The sequence below is a fragment of the Aquila chrysaetos genome, chromosome 12 (assembly GCF_900496995.4).
Source record: "Aquila chrysaetos chrysaetos chromosome 12, bAquChr1.4, whole genome shotgun sequence".
In the NCBI taxonomy this organism is placed as follows: domain Eukaryota; kingdom Metazoa; phylum Chordata; class Aves; order Accipitriformes; family Accipitridae; genus Aquila; species Aquila chrysaetos.
The window spans coordinates 34,840,620-34,856,514 of record NC_044015.1 but is presented as its reverse complement, the minus strand read 5'-3'; the positions used below and the strand labels follow the sequence as shown (position 1 = coordinate 34,856,514).

Sequence of the window (15,895 nt, the reverse complement as noted above, 5' to 3'; positions counted from 1 at the left end):
GTAAATCTAATGGTCCTAATGCATGCAGGACTCCCAAGAATTATATGATTTGCCTTTAGCTAGGAGACTTGTTTGAATATGGATAGTGAGGTTAGGCCATAAGTGTACAGTAATGTGTTCTTGTAAGCCTTTACAGCTGCTACATTTTATTGGTTAATTAATAATACATTTGATCAAGCTGCACATTATCCGAGCCTTATAAATATATCTTTCTTAAATACTTCAACTGTCACAAAATTTCCACCCACAAGACGTTAAGTTTTGGTGGTCATAAGATCATTGTTATTGGATGGCTTCCTCTTCATATGACCAACAGAATGGCTATTTGGTTTTTTTATCTAGACGGTAAGGTCATATGGACAGAAGAGCTGTCTCACAGTACAGTTAGTGGATGGAGTCAATTCCAGCTCAATAGGAGCATGTAATAACATTGAAAATTAATTAAAAAAATCCATTGTGTTTAGTGTTTTTGTAGCAAAAGTCATGCTAATTGTGTTTACTGTTTAACTTCAGAAAAATCTTTTGGGGCATTTCAGGGCCACATTTATCAAGCATATTTTAATCATTTTTCAAAACCTTTTCCTTCTCTCACTGGGGTCTGGCATTTGCAGCTAAGTATATTGTGTGTTAAGTTTATCTATAAATCAGATATTGCTTTCATACAAATTTTATGCCTTCCTTTGGTTTCAAATTAACGTGTAAATCTTACAAAACAATGCAAAATCGGCTTTTTCTAGAACATATAGGCTCCTTCACTATTTTTAAAACAGATTTCTCTTCCATTTCCCCGGAGATCTATTTATTTTTGTGTTTTATATTTTTAGGGGATGTATTTTGCTCCCATGAAAATGAGGAATGAATAACATTGCCTGGAGCCAGGCACAGTGTAGGCAGCAGGTGCTGAGCAGCTTCCTTGTACAGGGCTACCACCATACTTTAATCCTGTTTCGGAAATTCTAGCTGTAATTTTTTTCTTTAAAAAGATCATTATTCTATTAAGGTATTTTTATTTTTTTTTTAATACTCTGTGTATGAAAACATCTTGCTGTACTTTGAAGGTGCACATTAATTCATACTGTTATCAGGGACCTTAGTGATATTGGGGTCTACTCAGTATAATTTTCTGTCTTGATATTAATAGGAGTTATGCATGTGTTTTCCAAGTGGGAAAACACATACATTATTTTTGGATATATGCTTTCTATTAGAGCTGTCTTCCATTTGGATTATGCCTTTTACAATTACCTCTGTATCTGTTTCCATGGCATTCTACTGAAACCTGTAAACAAAATTTTCTCTTTCTCTGTTTGCTGAAATAGAATTTACTAGTACTTACAGTTGCTAATGCAGCATACAGGTAGTTGTGGTCCTTGAACATGAACAGGGCAATATCCAGCCGCATCGATTTGAACCTGTTTGATGTATCGTATATATTAGTGTATTAAGCAATACTGAATCATTCAATGCTGCAAAAGTGCTGAGGTTTACACAAGGGTACTCACGATTCAGAATTGTGGAAGGAAAGTATTGGAACTCTCCACCTTATATTAAGATTTAAGTCAGCATAATGGGTTAGTGGATATAATGTAATTAAATTAGAAAATGATATATTAATTACAAAAAGTTGAAGAAACACAAAAGGCTTTAAAATCAAGTTAAAAGGAAGATTACCAGAAGCCACGGTTTCCAAATATTCTGTAACAGAGCTCAGTCCTTCACCTCTGAACTCTTCTGTACTAAATATTTGAGGAACTCATCATTATTGTGCCCGCCTGTGGAGGCATGTGATCCATGCTGAAATTCTCCCAACTTCCTCTGGCCACACTGATAGAAGCAATCCTGTGCCACACATAACTAGTCCACTCCCTTTTTTATACAGTCAGGTTTGAGTTTTAGGGTGATAAAGTGTCTGTTTTCCTTTTTGCATTTGAGAGCTATAGGTACATCACTCCTCTTAATAACAGATATTCAAGCCCAAGTTACGCCCTTTTGATTTAAATGAGAAAGTTCCCACTATCCGTATTTAGGATAGCATTTGACCATATTGCTTGCAAAATCCTGCATATCAAAAGTAGATTGGCCTCCAGAGACTGCGAATTTTAATGTTTGTTTTGAATATGGTTACGCAAACATGGCTCCGAGCTTTGCAACATTTTGTGAGTTTGATTCTTGACTCTGGAACAAATCACTGCCAAATGTTCTTGAAGTAGAGAGTGTGTCAAACACAAATCAACGTTTTTGACCTGTATTCTCTTGCCCTGTGGGGTAAGATCTTTAAATGCAGTCAGCATCAAGGTTCAGCTCAGTGTTACTGATGTAAATGGAGTATATCACTGTCATCAAAGCACTCTATGTGGACACAGATGTTCTGGTGTTGACATATTCTTCTCTTTTGAAGTAAGGCCAAACATTTCCAGTAATGAGCTACTTAAAAAGAGGAAGCAGTATGCTGAAGGATAAGGAAAAAACAGATTTCATGATAAAGAAAAAGATTATTTTTTAAAAAGAAAAAAACAGAAAAATAAATTCTGATTAAAGTGATATCTATTTTCCCCATACACGGTCATAAATTTACTGAGTATTAATTCCCAGATGGATAGAGCCAAAAAAAAGAGAACTAAGTAGGTTAAATTCCAAGTCCCTCTACCCATTTTTCTGTGTTTTTTGTGGACATGCTATGTTGACACTGAATACTATGAGGTTGTATCAGTTGCATCAGTCAAATTTGACTGCAATGAATCACAGCTCATACGTAGAAATGCAGCATTGTGTCACACCATGTTACATCGGTTGCTTTTCCTAGCAAATTGGACAAGATGAAACTCAGGATTTTATTTCAAGCCAGTGGAATGGGCTGTGTCTGGTCACTTAACATTTTTGCTTAAAATTAGCTGGTTGTTCAGAAGTATTACACCAAGATTTTAGAGAATTGGTGGGGTTTTTTTCCTCAATAATGACTACTACAAATATAAAAACTCAATTAATATCGTAGAGACCTGTTCTGTTTTGCCTGGGTCTGTTTGCTTTGTCTGTTTTGTGGAGGTGAGGAATTTGAAGGGAGATGGATTTGAGGAAATTAATTTTTTGCTATGCTGATGCAGTTACTACTATAATCTTATTTTTCTTTGCTGATTCATTTAAATGCAACCTAATTTTGTTTCAGTTCCTTAATCATGATTTCACACTAAAAGCTCTGTCCTTGGAAGGTGTTAGTAAAGCCGTCCAAGTGGGCATAGCAGTGGAAGACCACTTAAGTACATATACCATACTATTATATTGATTGCACGAAGTTTTACAAGTTTCTCAAAGTGAAATAGAAGAGTGAGTTGTTCGAGAGGCAGCAGATTTTCCAAATGATGAAGTGAGCAAATATTCCCTTTGGGCAGAGAACAGCTATAACTCTTGATTATTTAGTGTGAGCATTGCCTCATTGGGGACATTAGTTTTTCAAATTGTGCTAATCTTTTAAAAGTAACAACTGGCCACTCATCACCTTAGGTATTTCAGCAAGATCATGTGCAAAACTCTAATTAGTATTTATAGAACAGCAACTCCTCCCAGTAGAATAGTAGCGGTAGCTGGCAAATATCTGGTTGACACCTGTTAAGTCTTCAGACATCCATTGTATTTTATTCTGCATTTCAAATGAGCAGAGAGCAGTAGGTGAAGTCCCCATAATTAAGGGATAAAGGATAATAAATAACATGGTTCTTGAGTGGATGAACACAAGGTTAAAGGCTGTTCTGCAGTTGGGATGCTTTATTTCAGGAATTGTTTGTAAGTAATAATGCTAGCTAAAATATTATGGAGCCTTCAGCATATGAGAGAGGATTTATGTCTAGATTTACATGTGGTTTTTTTGTGATGTCAGATTTCAAACTGCTTCTTGGCAAAGCAGCTACTTTCTTCCCTGTCTTTTACCTCACTCAGCATTGATGGCTTTTAACTGGATAGCTGCCTTCCCCAGCAAGCACTCCACTACCTCTGTTGCTGTAACATCTACTGTTAAATACTCACAACACATTGCTTCTGAAGTGTTTTTCTTTTCCAGTAAACCTGAGAGTACAGAAAAACTTCTAGGTAATTAATTCAAATTTGAATCTATATGTATCTTGGTAAATATTGTCACGATGAGGAATTTTGGTAGACATCGAGAAAAGCAATGCAAGTTTTATGAACAATACTCCCATATGTTCCATTCATCAGAAGGGGACAAGACTGAGAAAATCTGAATTTTGAGTAGCTAAAATGTGTTGATTCTTGCCAAGTTTCTTTAACATTTGTGTCTACAAAGCAGTGTTACAATCGCTACCATGTCTACCAGGCTGCATTATACATTCAGAGACTTTCAGCAGCATTTTTAGTATGTATTTATATATCTTTAGCCATAAGATAAGCTGTTTGTGAAATGAGCTGTCATTTGTGGTGAAACAGTTTGAGAATAAAGCACTAAATATATATATAGCTTGCTAATCTGAAAGACTAGAATTGCTTACTATAAAATATATAGCGGGCTAGGGTTAGTGATAACATCACCTGAATTTAGGTAAAGAAGATAAACAAGCTGTTATCATTACCTGATTCCTTCCTTGGCCTATTTTACAACTTTGGCTACTCTCTGAAGTTTGTTCCTTCGCCAGTTTTATAATGTGTGCTTGTTCTTGCTTTCCTGAGGGATCTGGTGAGAACGCTTTTGGAGGTTCAGAAATATTTCCCATGGCACAGGTGTGTGTTGATGCAGTCTTTGCCCTGTGCAGATCTGCTTCTCAGAGCTGCTCCCTCCCTTTTGCTGGTACAACTCTGCATAGGATGATGAGACTGGGAGCTGGCCCAGTTTAAAAGTAAACTTTCAAGGAGGAAAAAGAAGATTCAGTCTTGGTCTGGTTCATCACATATATCCAAAACCAGCTGTATGCGTCCAGCTGGAGGAGCAATGAGGGAGGTGGGAATAAGTGGCTGGAGCAGGGGAGAGGAAATGAGGATAGCAGCTGCTAAGAAAATGCCTAGAGAATTGTCTGTGGAACCACAGCCTCCATTTCAATAACTTGTAGCATTTTATTTGGAGAAAATAGGGAAAAAGACATTGCAGTATTGACCTTTTAAAATCCCACACTGAGTGATAAGCAGGAGTAGTTTTGTCTTGGTCTTACTGTAGCTCTTTGGAAGAAAATAAGATGTTTTTAGACAGTTTTGAGGTTGGCATGTATATGAAAGTAAAATAACTGCCTCTGAAGTCAGTCCCTGGGTAAATTAACGTTTGTGTGAATCTTGTGAAATAACAAAAGAAGCAGACCTAACCACTCTACAAACCCATAAAAGAAATGCAATCTCTTCCCCTTTCCCAGTCTAGCAAAGGTAGTTGTTCCTGGGAATATAGAGTAGGTTACATATCACTCTTATCAGCAACAGCTTTTGTGGAAATAGAGAAGAGGTTATATTCTGCTGTCACAAAGTATGAATCAGATCCCACAACTAATGTGTTTATTGTGCAAACTAAATGGGATTAGTTTGCGGCAAGAAAGAAAGTTAAATTTTATTGACTGGGTACTTTACTGGAAATTTAAGATGCATGGAATTATGTTGGGGAAAATTAATAACAAGGAAATTAAATTAATATAAAAGAAGGCAAATGAATTTTAGGATTCAAAGAGAAAATAATGAAGACGGTCCAAAGGACTGCTAAGCCATCATTTAAAAACCCTAGCTATTTTATATGTATGTGTGTGTTTCCTCATCATTTATCTGACTGATCTCCTATAAATCAATTTATTTAGATTACAGCAGAGTCAAAAGGCCCCAGCCAGGATCAAGACTCATTGTGCTTACTGCTGTGGAAACATATAAACAGACAAAGTCCTTTTCCAAAGTTGTGAAAATTTTATGATTGATTTCAGTAAGAGCAAAGTTAGGCCAATACTGAGCACTTCTGAAAATTCCATCCTTAAAGATTTATTCCATGCAGTAACTGTTTAAAAAAATGACATACTGCTTACATAAGAGTCTAAATATTTGATGGTTATAGTATTTACATCTAAAACACCAGAGGCTATGTGCTTTAATACCTCAATCTGTTTCCCATATACTCTGTCAACATGAGTTCCCTGCATTGATTGAGGGCACTCTGTGATCCCTAAGGTTGTATTCATGAAAGGTTACCCTTGGTACTACTTTATTCATGAAAGGTTTGAAGCACATAGGCAACAAATGGGTCTATTCCTGCTAGGTGCATTTTTGTCATCTATAAATACTTAATTACTGGGGTGCTGATGAGAAGTTCAAAATCCTAAAAAAGTGCAGTTGCCTGAAAATCGTTCCCCCATCACCAGTGCAAATCACAATGAAATTTGCAGTTGGGAGGTTTTGTGGCAGTTTAAAACAACTGAATTGTAGGTTTTTCCCACTACAGTCCATGGTATTGAGTTTAATGGCTGCAAAATATGACCAGAGCTGTGCATTACATCCCATCCTGAAACAGGTCATTCTCTTTCCTCAGGTGATGGGCATTTGGTGGAACTGATTGCATGAAAAGTGTTCACAGAACTGGGTCCCTAACCTTGGCAGGTTAAAAAAAAGTATATAAAATTGAGGCTTTTTCCCCCAAAATGAGTCTGTAAGTTAGATAAATATGGGCAGCACTGAACTCAAAGCAGAGTCAAACTACCAAGAGGACATTGCAGCTTTTCATTGCAATTTTGTACTTTGAACTAATGGAGCGAAGCAGAATGGAAATCACCTCTGTTAAGAATGGCATTTATCAGCCGTAAGTACTTAGTAGTAAGAGCCCTACACAGACAAAGCTGAGTGTCACCAAGAAATGTACTTGAAAATCAGACTGTTAACACAAGACTACACAAATAAGAGCCAAAAACTGTAATCAGAAAATGCAACATCTCTTTAAGAATGTCTTAATGGTCTGAAGAGTGCTAGACAAGTTGAATTTAACAAGATGTAATAACCTATGACATAATATAATTGAGAATGCATCAGGATGCAGCACAGTCAGGTTAAATTTTGGCTTTCCTTCACTTAGCCTTGCAACTTTAAAGATCTTTCAACATACGATTTTAGAAATACATAGTACTGTTTAAATTTACATATGACATAAAACATAGGATGTGCAATATATCAGAAATACAATTCTAAGTAAAGTTAGGGCTGAAATATCCAGCCTAGTATTTTTAAATGTTTGAATCATTAACAAAAACTTTTTCATTCATTTTCAGTGAAGAAACAATATTTAGTGCAGAGGAAAAAGTAATGGGAACTATTCATTGTGAACTTCCGATAAAAGTGAGACGGTTATCAGGCACCTGCCTTATATTTGAAGTGCCATGGTAAAAGCCAAAGCAATGAGTTCAATTTCTTTTTCAATAGAACATAAAATAGAAGACAAAAACATTTTGCTGTACTGTGGAAATTGAGAATTGTAGAGAAAATAAGCAGTAAATAAGTATGGCAGGTGATAATGCAGGAACAGGACATTAAAATAATAGGTGCTGTTTCTTGAACTTTGTCTCATGGGATTCGACAATTGTATATAAACCCAAAATATAAACCCCTAATTTTTATGCTGTGATTATTAGGGTTAAGTTATGAATTAACTTGTGTATGTCACCGGTTTGAGAGAATTAAAATGTAATGATAATGGAATAGAGATAAGATCTTTCCTGCATCTCTAGACGCTGAAGCAGTGGCTGAAGTTTGTTTTTTCCAGCTGCTTCAAGTAGGATTATTGAATTCTAGCTTGAAAGTGAAACTTCGCCTTCCTGCTTCACTATATTAAGCATCTCTGAGATTGAAAACCTAGCAAGAGCTCTCCTAGTGTGATTAGAAAGTATCCAATATTTTTTGGCAGCAAATACTAATTCCAATCTTTCTGTCTAGTACCGCTCAAGCAGCACAAGGATAACTGGCTGTCTCATGCTTTGGGGAATGGAAAGGTGAGGCTCCAGGCTCTCAGTGGAAAGCTGGTGGCTAAGCTGACAGTTCCCTACCTCCAGAAAATAAGAGTGCTGCTGGGGAGGGGAAGGGCTACGCTAGCAAGGGGGCTGGGCAGTGCTGGTGCTTGGCTGGAATATCCTCCCTTCAGAAACCGTGAACCATTAGTACAGGTTTGAACAATACAGCACCTTCAACTGCTCTCAGACAGTTGCATTTCTCTATGCACAACCTCACTGCCACTAAGTAGGTCTGTTGGTGGAATTTGGGGCTGGTATTTATCTGCCCAGGACAGATTTATCTCTCCAGTCCCTGTAATGGAGTCCCCGGGTCTGGGACTTACCCACAGCATCGTTATGCAGATGGGCTGCAGGTGAGCTGTGCAGCCGAAGTGCAGGTGTCCATCCTCAGGGCATTATATTTGCTACAGGTGTGCAGGTAATTGCAAAAAAGACTTATACGTCTGCCCTTCTCCCACACAACAGATGGGAGACTCTGAGGCAGGAGGTGAGCTCTGTTTTACTGGCTGGTAAGGGGTTTTTTTGCAGCTTCCTAAATCCCAATAGCTTGCAAGTTATTTAACTGTTTTTGTCTTTTAACAGTGATGTGTGTGTGGTAATTACTAAAAATGATGATGAAGAAGCTTTAAAACATTTATTTTGGCTAGACCGCTTTATTTGAAGCAAGGTGCCGCGTGTGGGCCTAGGCTGAGGGGGGGATGTGGTTGTTGTGGGGTCTGGCTGTGGGGGGGCTGCACCCCCTGCCCCGGGGGCCATCTTCCCTCAGGCACTGCCTGCTCCCCCCTGCGCTGCTCAGGCTCGGCCTTGCGCGGTTGTGCTGCCTTATTCCCTCATTTTTCCCCATTCTGTGCTCTTGCATAGCTACCCCTCCTTAATGCCTCTGAGCCTGGAGAGAAAATGGCGGGTGCTGGTGATGAGAGGGCTTGGGATTTGGCAGCATGCTCTGTCCCTTTGGGGGTGCCTGCAGGTGTGTAAGTGGGTTGTGGGTGTTTGCTCAGGTGCCAGCTGCCCACAAACAGTGTGGCCAAGTGAACTGTGTTGCGAGAAGCACAGTAATGAAAAGAAAGTGTCCTATCAGCAGGTCAAGAATCAGATTCTTATTAGGGCTAGCTGTAAATTTATTAGGGAATTGCACTGGGTAGGTGGACTTGCCGTGAAATGATTTCAAATGGCAAAATTAGTAACTTCCAAAATTGGGAATTGCTATTGAGATTGAGGAAGAAAATTGTGTTTGTGTTAGCTTTTTGTTTGAAGGCTTCACTGTTCAGCCTTTTTCAGTGCTGTTGTAAAAAATACTGTATTCATTCTGTGAAGAATTTTTCAAAATAGTTTATTGGAAATGTGTGATACCCTTCAGCAAATTTATAGGAAAGGCCATTGCAGCTCAAGATAAAAAGAGATTCAACTTAAAAGGATAGATTCACCATAGAAAGAAAGAAATTGAGGAATATCCAAGTTAAAGTAATTTACCATGCCTTTTAATATTTGATTAAAATTCTCTCCTAATATTTTTCTCAGTGTGGTTAAAAAGCACGAGTACCTCACAGCTTTGAGACCAGCAGTGCTATAATAATTTAGCTTTGATAAGGAAAAGAATTTTTCCCCATCTGCTACTCTACTGGATAGTTTAATGCTCTTACGGTTGTCTTTTAAATGTCATTCAGTCAATGAAGGAGAGTCATGCAGCATATGTATGTTTGTGTGTAGTTTTTTCATTAAACGTAATTCCCTGGGCTCTCCTGAGTGACTGTCACTACCCTGGGTGTGCTGGTGGAAGGAATTGTGGTGCAAATCCTGCCTGGAAAGTGTTTGGCTCATTTGGGCTATGAGAACTTGAGGAATGACTCAGCAAGGGGAAGAGTGTGGCTGTGGGTGCAGTCAGAAGGGCTTTAACTTCAGGAGCAGCTTCAGTAGTTAAATGCAAAGTTAAGGTAAGGTAGAGCAGGGAAGGAAGCCTATTCAGATTCACTGGGTGTTAACCCCTGCAGGCAAAAGTCTGATACTTCCTTTAAAAGGAAGAAAAATGGGAAATACTGTTTGTGCACCAGGTAAAATGAAGGGGGAGTTGATTTAGGTGAGAATCATGGATATAAGAATAGTTTTCTGTATAAGTTTAAAAAAAAAAAAAAAAAAAGAGAAAAGCCTTCTGTTGTAGTGCTGTATGTCATGTTCCTTATGTGGTTAACTCTTACATTTTGGCCTGAAAAGCACATAGACTTTAAAACCAGTAAGTTACATGCAATCTTGGCCTTTAATCATGTACTGAGAATGATCACCTGGAGGAAATTTCCACTGTTGTGCAGTTGCAAACTAAGAGTCTTACTTGGAGCACAGAAGCAAAGGGAGAAAAAGTATGAGGTATCAGTTACACAGAAGACAAGAGTAGCTTTTCTTTTGAAAGTATTTAACAGGTGTAACTCTGCTTTCCTGCCATTATCTTTATGAGTAAGCGTGGGTCTGGATGTTTGTGCATCAGTCTGAAAGGGAACATTAAACTGCAGGTCTGCTGGTAAAGAAGCCAGGTGCAAAGGGTAGAGTGCATGTCAATATTCAAGCTGTCTTAAAGCACCATGTAGGAGTCAGATTCGTTGTGCTTTTCTATTTCTGTAACTGTGTAATCTGCTGAGAGTTCTTTCAGATTTACTCTAAACTGTCCCCCACCAATGTGAGATACCCATACATCAGAAGTTAGCATCTGTGATATGTGTGGTTGTATTCTTTGCCCAGAGTCCCACAGTACAGTGAAAATTAACAGAGCATTCTGGATTTGTCATTTTTAATACTCATCAGCTTGTATCTGTGGACTATGAAAGTATAGAAACCAAGAACCTACATACATCATAAATGGGGGGTGGTGGTATGTATATGTTTGTGGGGGGGGATGCTCCTTCAGTTTGTTTTCTTTTTGTTTTGGTGGGGGGTTTTTGGGGTTTTTTTTTTTTTTTTTTTTGGCAAAGAATTCCAAGTTTACACTAAGAGGTTAGGCTTCAAAACCATATCTGAATAGAGGAAATGAAAGAGTGGATAAAAATGAAGAGAAAATAGTACCCTGGAGTGAAGTGTGTGACTAACTGTCTGAGGCCTCTGGATACTAAAATTACAGAAGGAAATAATACATGTTGACTACATGTTTTTCTTCCACTCTTAGAGCAATAGAAACCACGATGTCTTCTATATAAAGTAACAGTGAACTTAACCATAACCAAACATGGGAAACTGTATTTTAGTTCGTAAAAAAAACTTTTATCTTGCTGCACAATAGAGCATAGTGTTTACATTCACAGTACTGCCACTGTGTGGTTTCCCCTGAAATTCTGCAGGTAAGGAAAGCCATTCTCTACCAAACCATCAAGACTCTCAAAGCAGCATGTACGTGTGGGAGGGAGAGTGATGGCAGTGAAAATTGCATGGATGCATTTCAAGGCTTACTCTTTTTGGTTTATTTTAGGTTTTAGTTTTGCTTTACCTTTTTTGAAGGAGAGATTTCATGCTTGTAAAGTTTCTGCCCTCCAAATATATGTTGTCAGCACAACCTAGCATTTCAACACCGTAATATTTACAGTTGAAACTGAAGGGTTTTACTCTTTGTTTCAAAAATTGGTACACAATTTTAGGTTCAAACCAAACTTGTTATTAAAGTTTCTTTTTAAGGTTTTAGTTCTTTGAAAGTACAGTGCAATGAAATAAAGATATATCCACTGACAGACTATTGTGCAAACATAAGTAAAGGCTGTTTATAGCTTTAATTTAACATGTAATTAATAAAAGCTATTTCTTTTGAAGCCACCAAAAATGTGGATTAAGGTTTAGAAAACCTTCTGGTAAGTGAAGCTGAGATGTTACAGCAGATGCACAAGTGGTTTATATATTCACAGACAACATTTACAAGTATCACTAATATGTTCTACCTGACAGCATGAGCCACATGCATGAGAAGTTAAGGGTCACTAATGCCTTAAAAGCTATTTATTGGAATATCTTTAAGATTCACTGTAAGTACAGATACTTGATATTGAATTCTACTTTGAAAATGTGCTTCCATACTCTCCTATGTTGCTATCCAAACATTTTTGCTTTGTGTGTGTGTAATTATAAACAATTTAAAATGTCACAAAACTCTCTGACGCTTAGTAACACAATACAGTTATTGAAGTCAAGCTTAAACTTAAAAATATACTTTAGGTCAATTTTATTAAAATATAGTATCTTTTTACTGGACTAGTGGTAAATGAGACTCAAACTTCTAGTGTTATTGATCAATACTCATTTTTTACCTCCACTTTCTGCAAGACTGTGCTGGATATCTTCCATCTTCCAGCTGTGGTTTTGAAATGATAATCAATTAGTCTTTTTTTTTTGCAATATATAAAACTGGAAAATGGTGATATACGAGTTTCTCTTAAATTTTTGTGGCATATCTAAATGTGGCTACCTAGGCCAGAATCAGAAAATCTGGAAACTAATAACAGCTGCTGTGTCTTTGACATTGTTTGACTTCTACTATTCTCCTGCTTCATGTTTTATTTCCTGGAATGTGAGATATAAACTTCAGAAAACAGTGCCTTGAAAACAAGTACATTATATTACAGACATGAAAATTTGGCAGCACTCAAGTTGGAGTCATATATTCAGTTGCACAATAGCAATAAGCTAATTGTGAAGTTTTTAATTGCAAAGGAGGAAATTATTTTTATTCAGTAAAGAAGACTTCTGTAAGAAATAAAGGAAGGAAAAAAAAAAAGTGACTGCTGCTTCAAATGATGGTACTACACTTGGATTGCACAACAGGGCTGAAGCTCTGACAGTACTCCACAGTCAAATAGCTAATAGTTGCCTAGGACATGTGTACAGATGAAAACGGTTGCCTTGGGTAGATAAAATGAAAGTCAGCTGAGGTAGGAGGGCATTAAAAGTAATGCCTTGACAGGTTTTGAAGAGTTAGGGTAATTCTGCTTGAGTTTTTGTGGGGCATAGAGCATGAAAAGGCTGGTTTCAGGAGCTCAGCCAGCTCAACCAAGGTGGTTATAATGTTTTGTTGTCTTCTGCTCAGAGTCCCATCCCAAGATAGAAATATAATGCTCAACTAGTGTTTATTATCACATTTTACAGGAGGAGAGATAAAGGCAAAGGATAATAGATTTTTTTCACGGTCGCTGTAAGGATCAGCTTTGGAGCAAACTCAGAATTTTTTCATTCTGTTTGCTTCTCAGTTCAGTGATCTGAAAGCAATAAAAAAAAATCTACTACCAAATTTACTACATTATACTGTTACATTATTACCATAAAATTTCATCCAATACATAGCCTGGTTGTAAGCAGGTCCACCTTGTGTTTGGCTATTTACTTGTTTTGATTTTTTTTTTGAGCTTTGTTTTTTGAACTCATAGAGAAAGCTTGAAAGTTTCCAGGACATCAGAGTGCAGAAAATTGTTTGCTTAGTTTCAGAAGCATATTAGTGTTCTTAGAAGGATTTAGCACACCTTTTTAGTTATAAAGGAATATTTATATTCACTTATTCTAATCTGAGAGATAGAATTTGCCTCTCAATATTTATACAGAAGTTATCTGCTGCTAGATTACTGAAAAAAATCACCCTTCTCTCACCTCAGAATACTTGCATGACTTTTTTTTTTTGGTGTGTTTTAAAGCTGTCTAAAAATATACCCAGACACTCCAAACAAGGCAACAAAAAGGTTTCCCATAAGCTCCAGAACAATTAAACTCGGCGCTCCCTTCTAAATAAACCATGTGCTGGGTCAGTAGAGCCCACAAGAGACAGCCTCTTTAGGCCCACTGTTTGCACGATTTTCTGCTATAGACCTGTGCAGGTTTGGAAGCTTGTCTCTGCTCTAACTGCCTAGAAAACCTGCACATAATGTTAGATTTAGCTTTCAGAAGTTTTCTAACTAAGTTTGAACCACTGAAATGAAGGTTCATGACACAAAGGTTGTCATACCCTTTGTTGAAATGGTGGCCCTATAATGTGGCATATTAAATATTTAATGTAGTTTGCAGCAGATAAAAAGCAATTTTGTTTAATTTTTCCTAAATATTAATGCTATCATGCACCTTAATCCTTTCATTATAATAAAAATTTGTTCAAGCTTATTCTTATTAAACATTTTCTAATTTATAAGGATATGGATGTTTTGCTTCTGATCCTAATAAGTAATAAGGCCAAAATGCCATTGTGAAGAAAAAGGGTGAAAGCTGGGAGGGAGTCTTCACTGGTATACAGGGAAGAATTACAGGCTAGAAAAATAGCTTTATTTTTTTTACCCAAGGACGCCAAAGACGATGCGTATGTCCCAAGTAGCCCAGCTCAAAGTTTTGGGTCAGTTATCAAGGAATGAAATGAAATACCTGCAAAACACTCAGTGAAATGACCTGGAAAATAATTTATAAAGAGGCTGCCATTCATTTCTGAGTGAGGACCATTCTTCCATCTGTGTCTCTGAACTGCATAAAAAAAGAAAAAATTTCCTGGATTGGAATTAGTTTCAAATCAACTTTTCTCTGCATCCTAGAACAAAAATGTAGTTGGCAATTATTTATAATGCTAAAGACGTGTTCCTCCAAACGCTGACTGTTAATAGGGTTACTGGAGGCAGTAAGCCCTTGATACATGTTTCTCATAACCCATCAATCTACATCCAAAGACAGCAGCAAGGTATGCTACACCTATGAATATTAACGGTGAAAAAGAAACAACTTTAAGGCAAAATTGTTTAGAATTTGAATATATTTAGACAATATTATACTAGGTCCAAGTATATTGATGTGGCTCCACTAATTGCAGTAAAACTACAGCTGGCAACGGGTGGGTGCGGCCCACTTTTGTACTGGGTCTATTGTCTCTGGTTTGTTTTAAAAATTCTTTGTTTACTCTTCTTTTCCCTCTTTCTCTCATCTAATTCTAATTTACACACACACAAAAATGAAATTCACATGTTTGCTTTAAAAGTGTATTATTATACAGTTTTTCTTTCCTCATGGAATGATTGTTTGTAATTTCCAATGTCCACAGTCCTTCAGTTGCACAGAAAAAATATTGCTAATTTGCTTGTATACAAAGAACTTTATTGCACTTGTGGTAGATGCACTTTTTAAAAAACAAAATAGTTTCTTTTAAACATTAAGCTGATTAAAACACTCTTTGCATAATTCTTAGGCCTGCTGAATCCCATGTTAGTTGATTTTTCTGAGCCAATGTAACTCATGCATGGAATACTTATATAGATATTTCTGTTGAGAAGGCAAAGAATGAACTTGCAATATAAAAAACTGAGTATAGTAGCTGTGGGGATTGTGAATACAATAGGTCAGTACTTGTTTTCATGTCAGTGTAAATCTGGAGAAACCTTTGGATTTAGCTGGAGTTATTTTAGATTTACATCACTCTAAGATAGGCTACTTACCTCTACTTCATTAAATTATAGGACATTGTGGTCTCAATCTGGTGAAGCGCTTGCTTGATCTTGAAAATGTGAGTAGTTTACTGAAGTCAAAGTTGAGCACAAATTTAAGTGCCTTGCTGGATATAGGCTTCTCCTCTTAAATGCCAGCAATGCACAGATAGTCATCAACTGTATATCCCAATTGCTTCTAATCCAAATAACTGTATTCCAAATATCCCCTGCCCAGATGAGATCAGCACTCATGTGAAAAGCAGCTGGCTGAGGCCAACCTAGAGGCAGATAGGGATGGGATTGTAGGTAAAGTCAAACACTCCAAGAACGGGAAAGCACTTTTATTTTAGAAAATGCTTCTGAATGGTGTGCTGCTTCTGGAAAATCCTGATAGCATGTTAAAAAAAACACAATTCACTTTCTCCCTTCACTAAACAGCTGGAAGACTGTACTCTTTTCTGTGGCTGCATACCTGCCAAGGAATGTTGTTAGTACACTTGGAGCTTCTCTTCAGCTGCACCAACTACT

At 37.2% G+C, this 15,895-nt stretch overlaps 1 protein-coding gene across 6 annotated transcripts in view; it reads left to right on the top strand.

Moving 5' to 3' along the window:
* Positions 1-15,895, top strand: part of BEND5 (BEN domain containing 5) — a 979,469-nt gene that overhangs the window by 252,275 nt on the left and 711,299 nt on the right. The window lies entirely within an intron of this gene.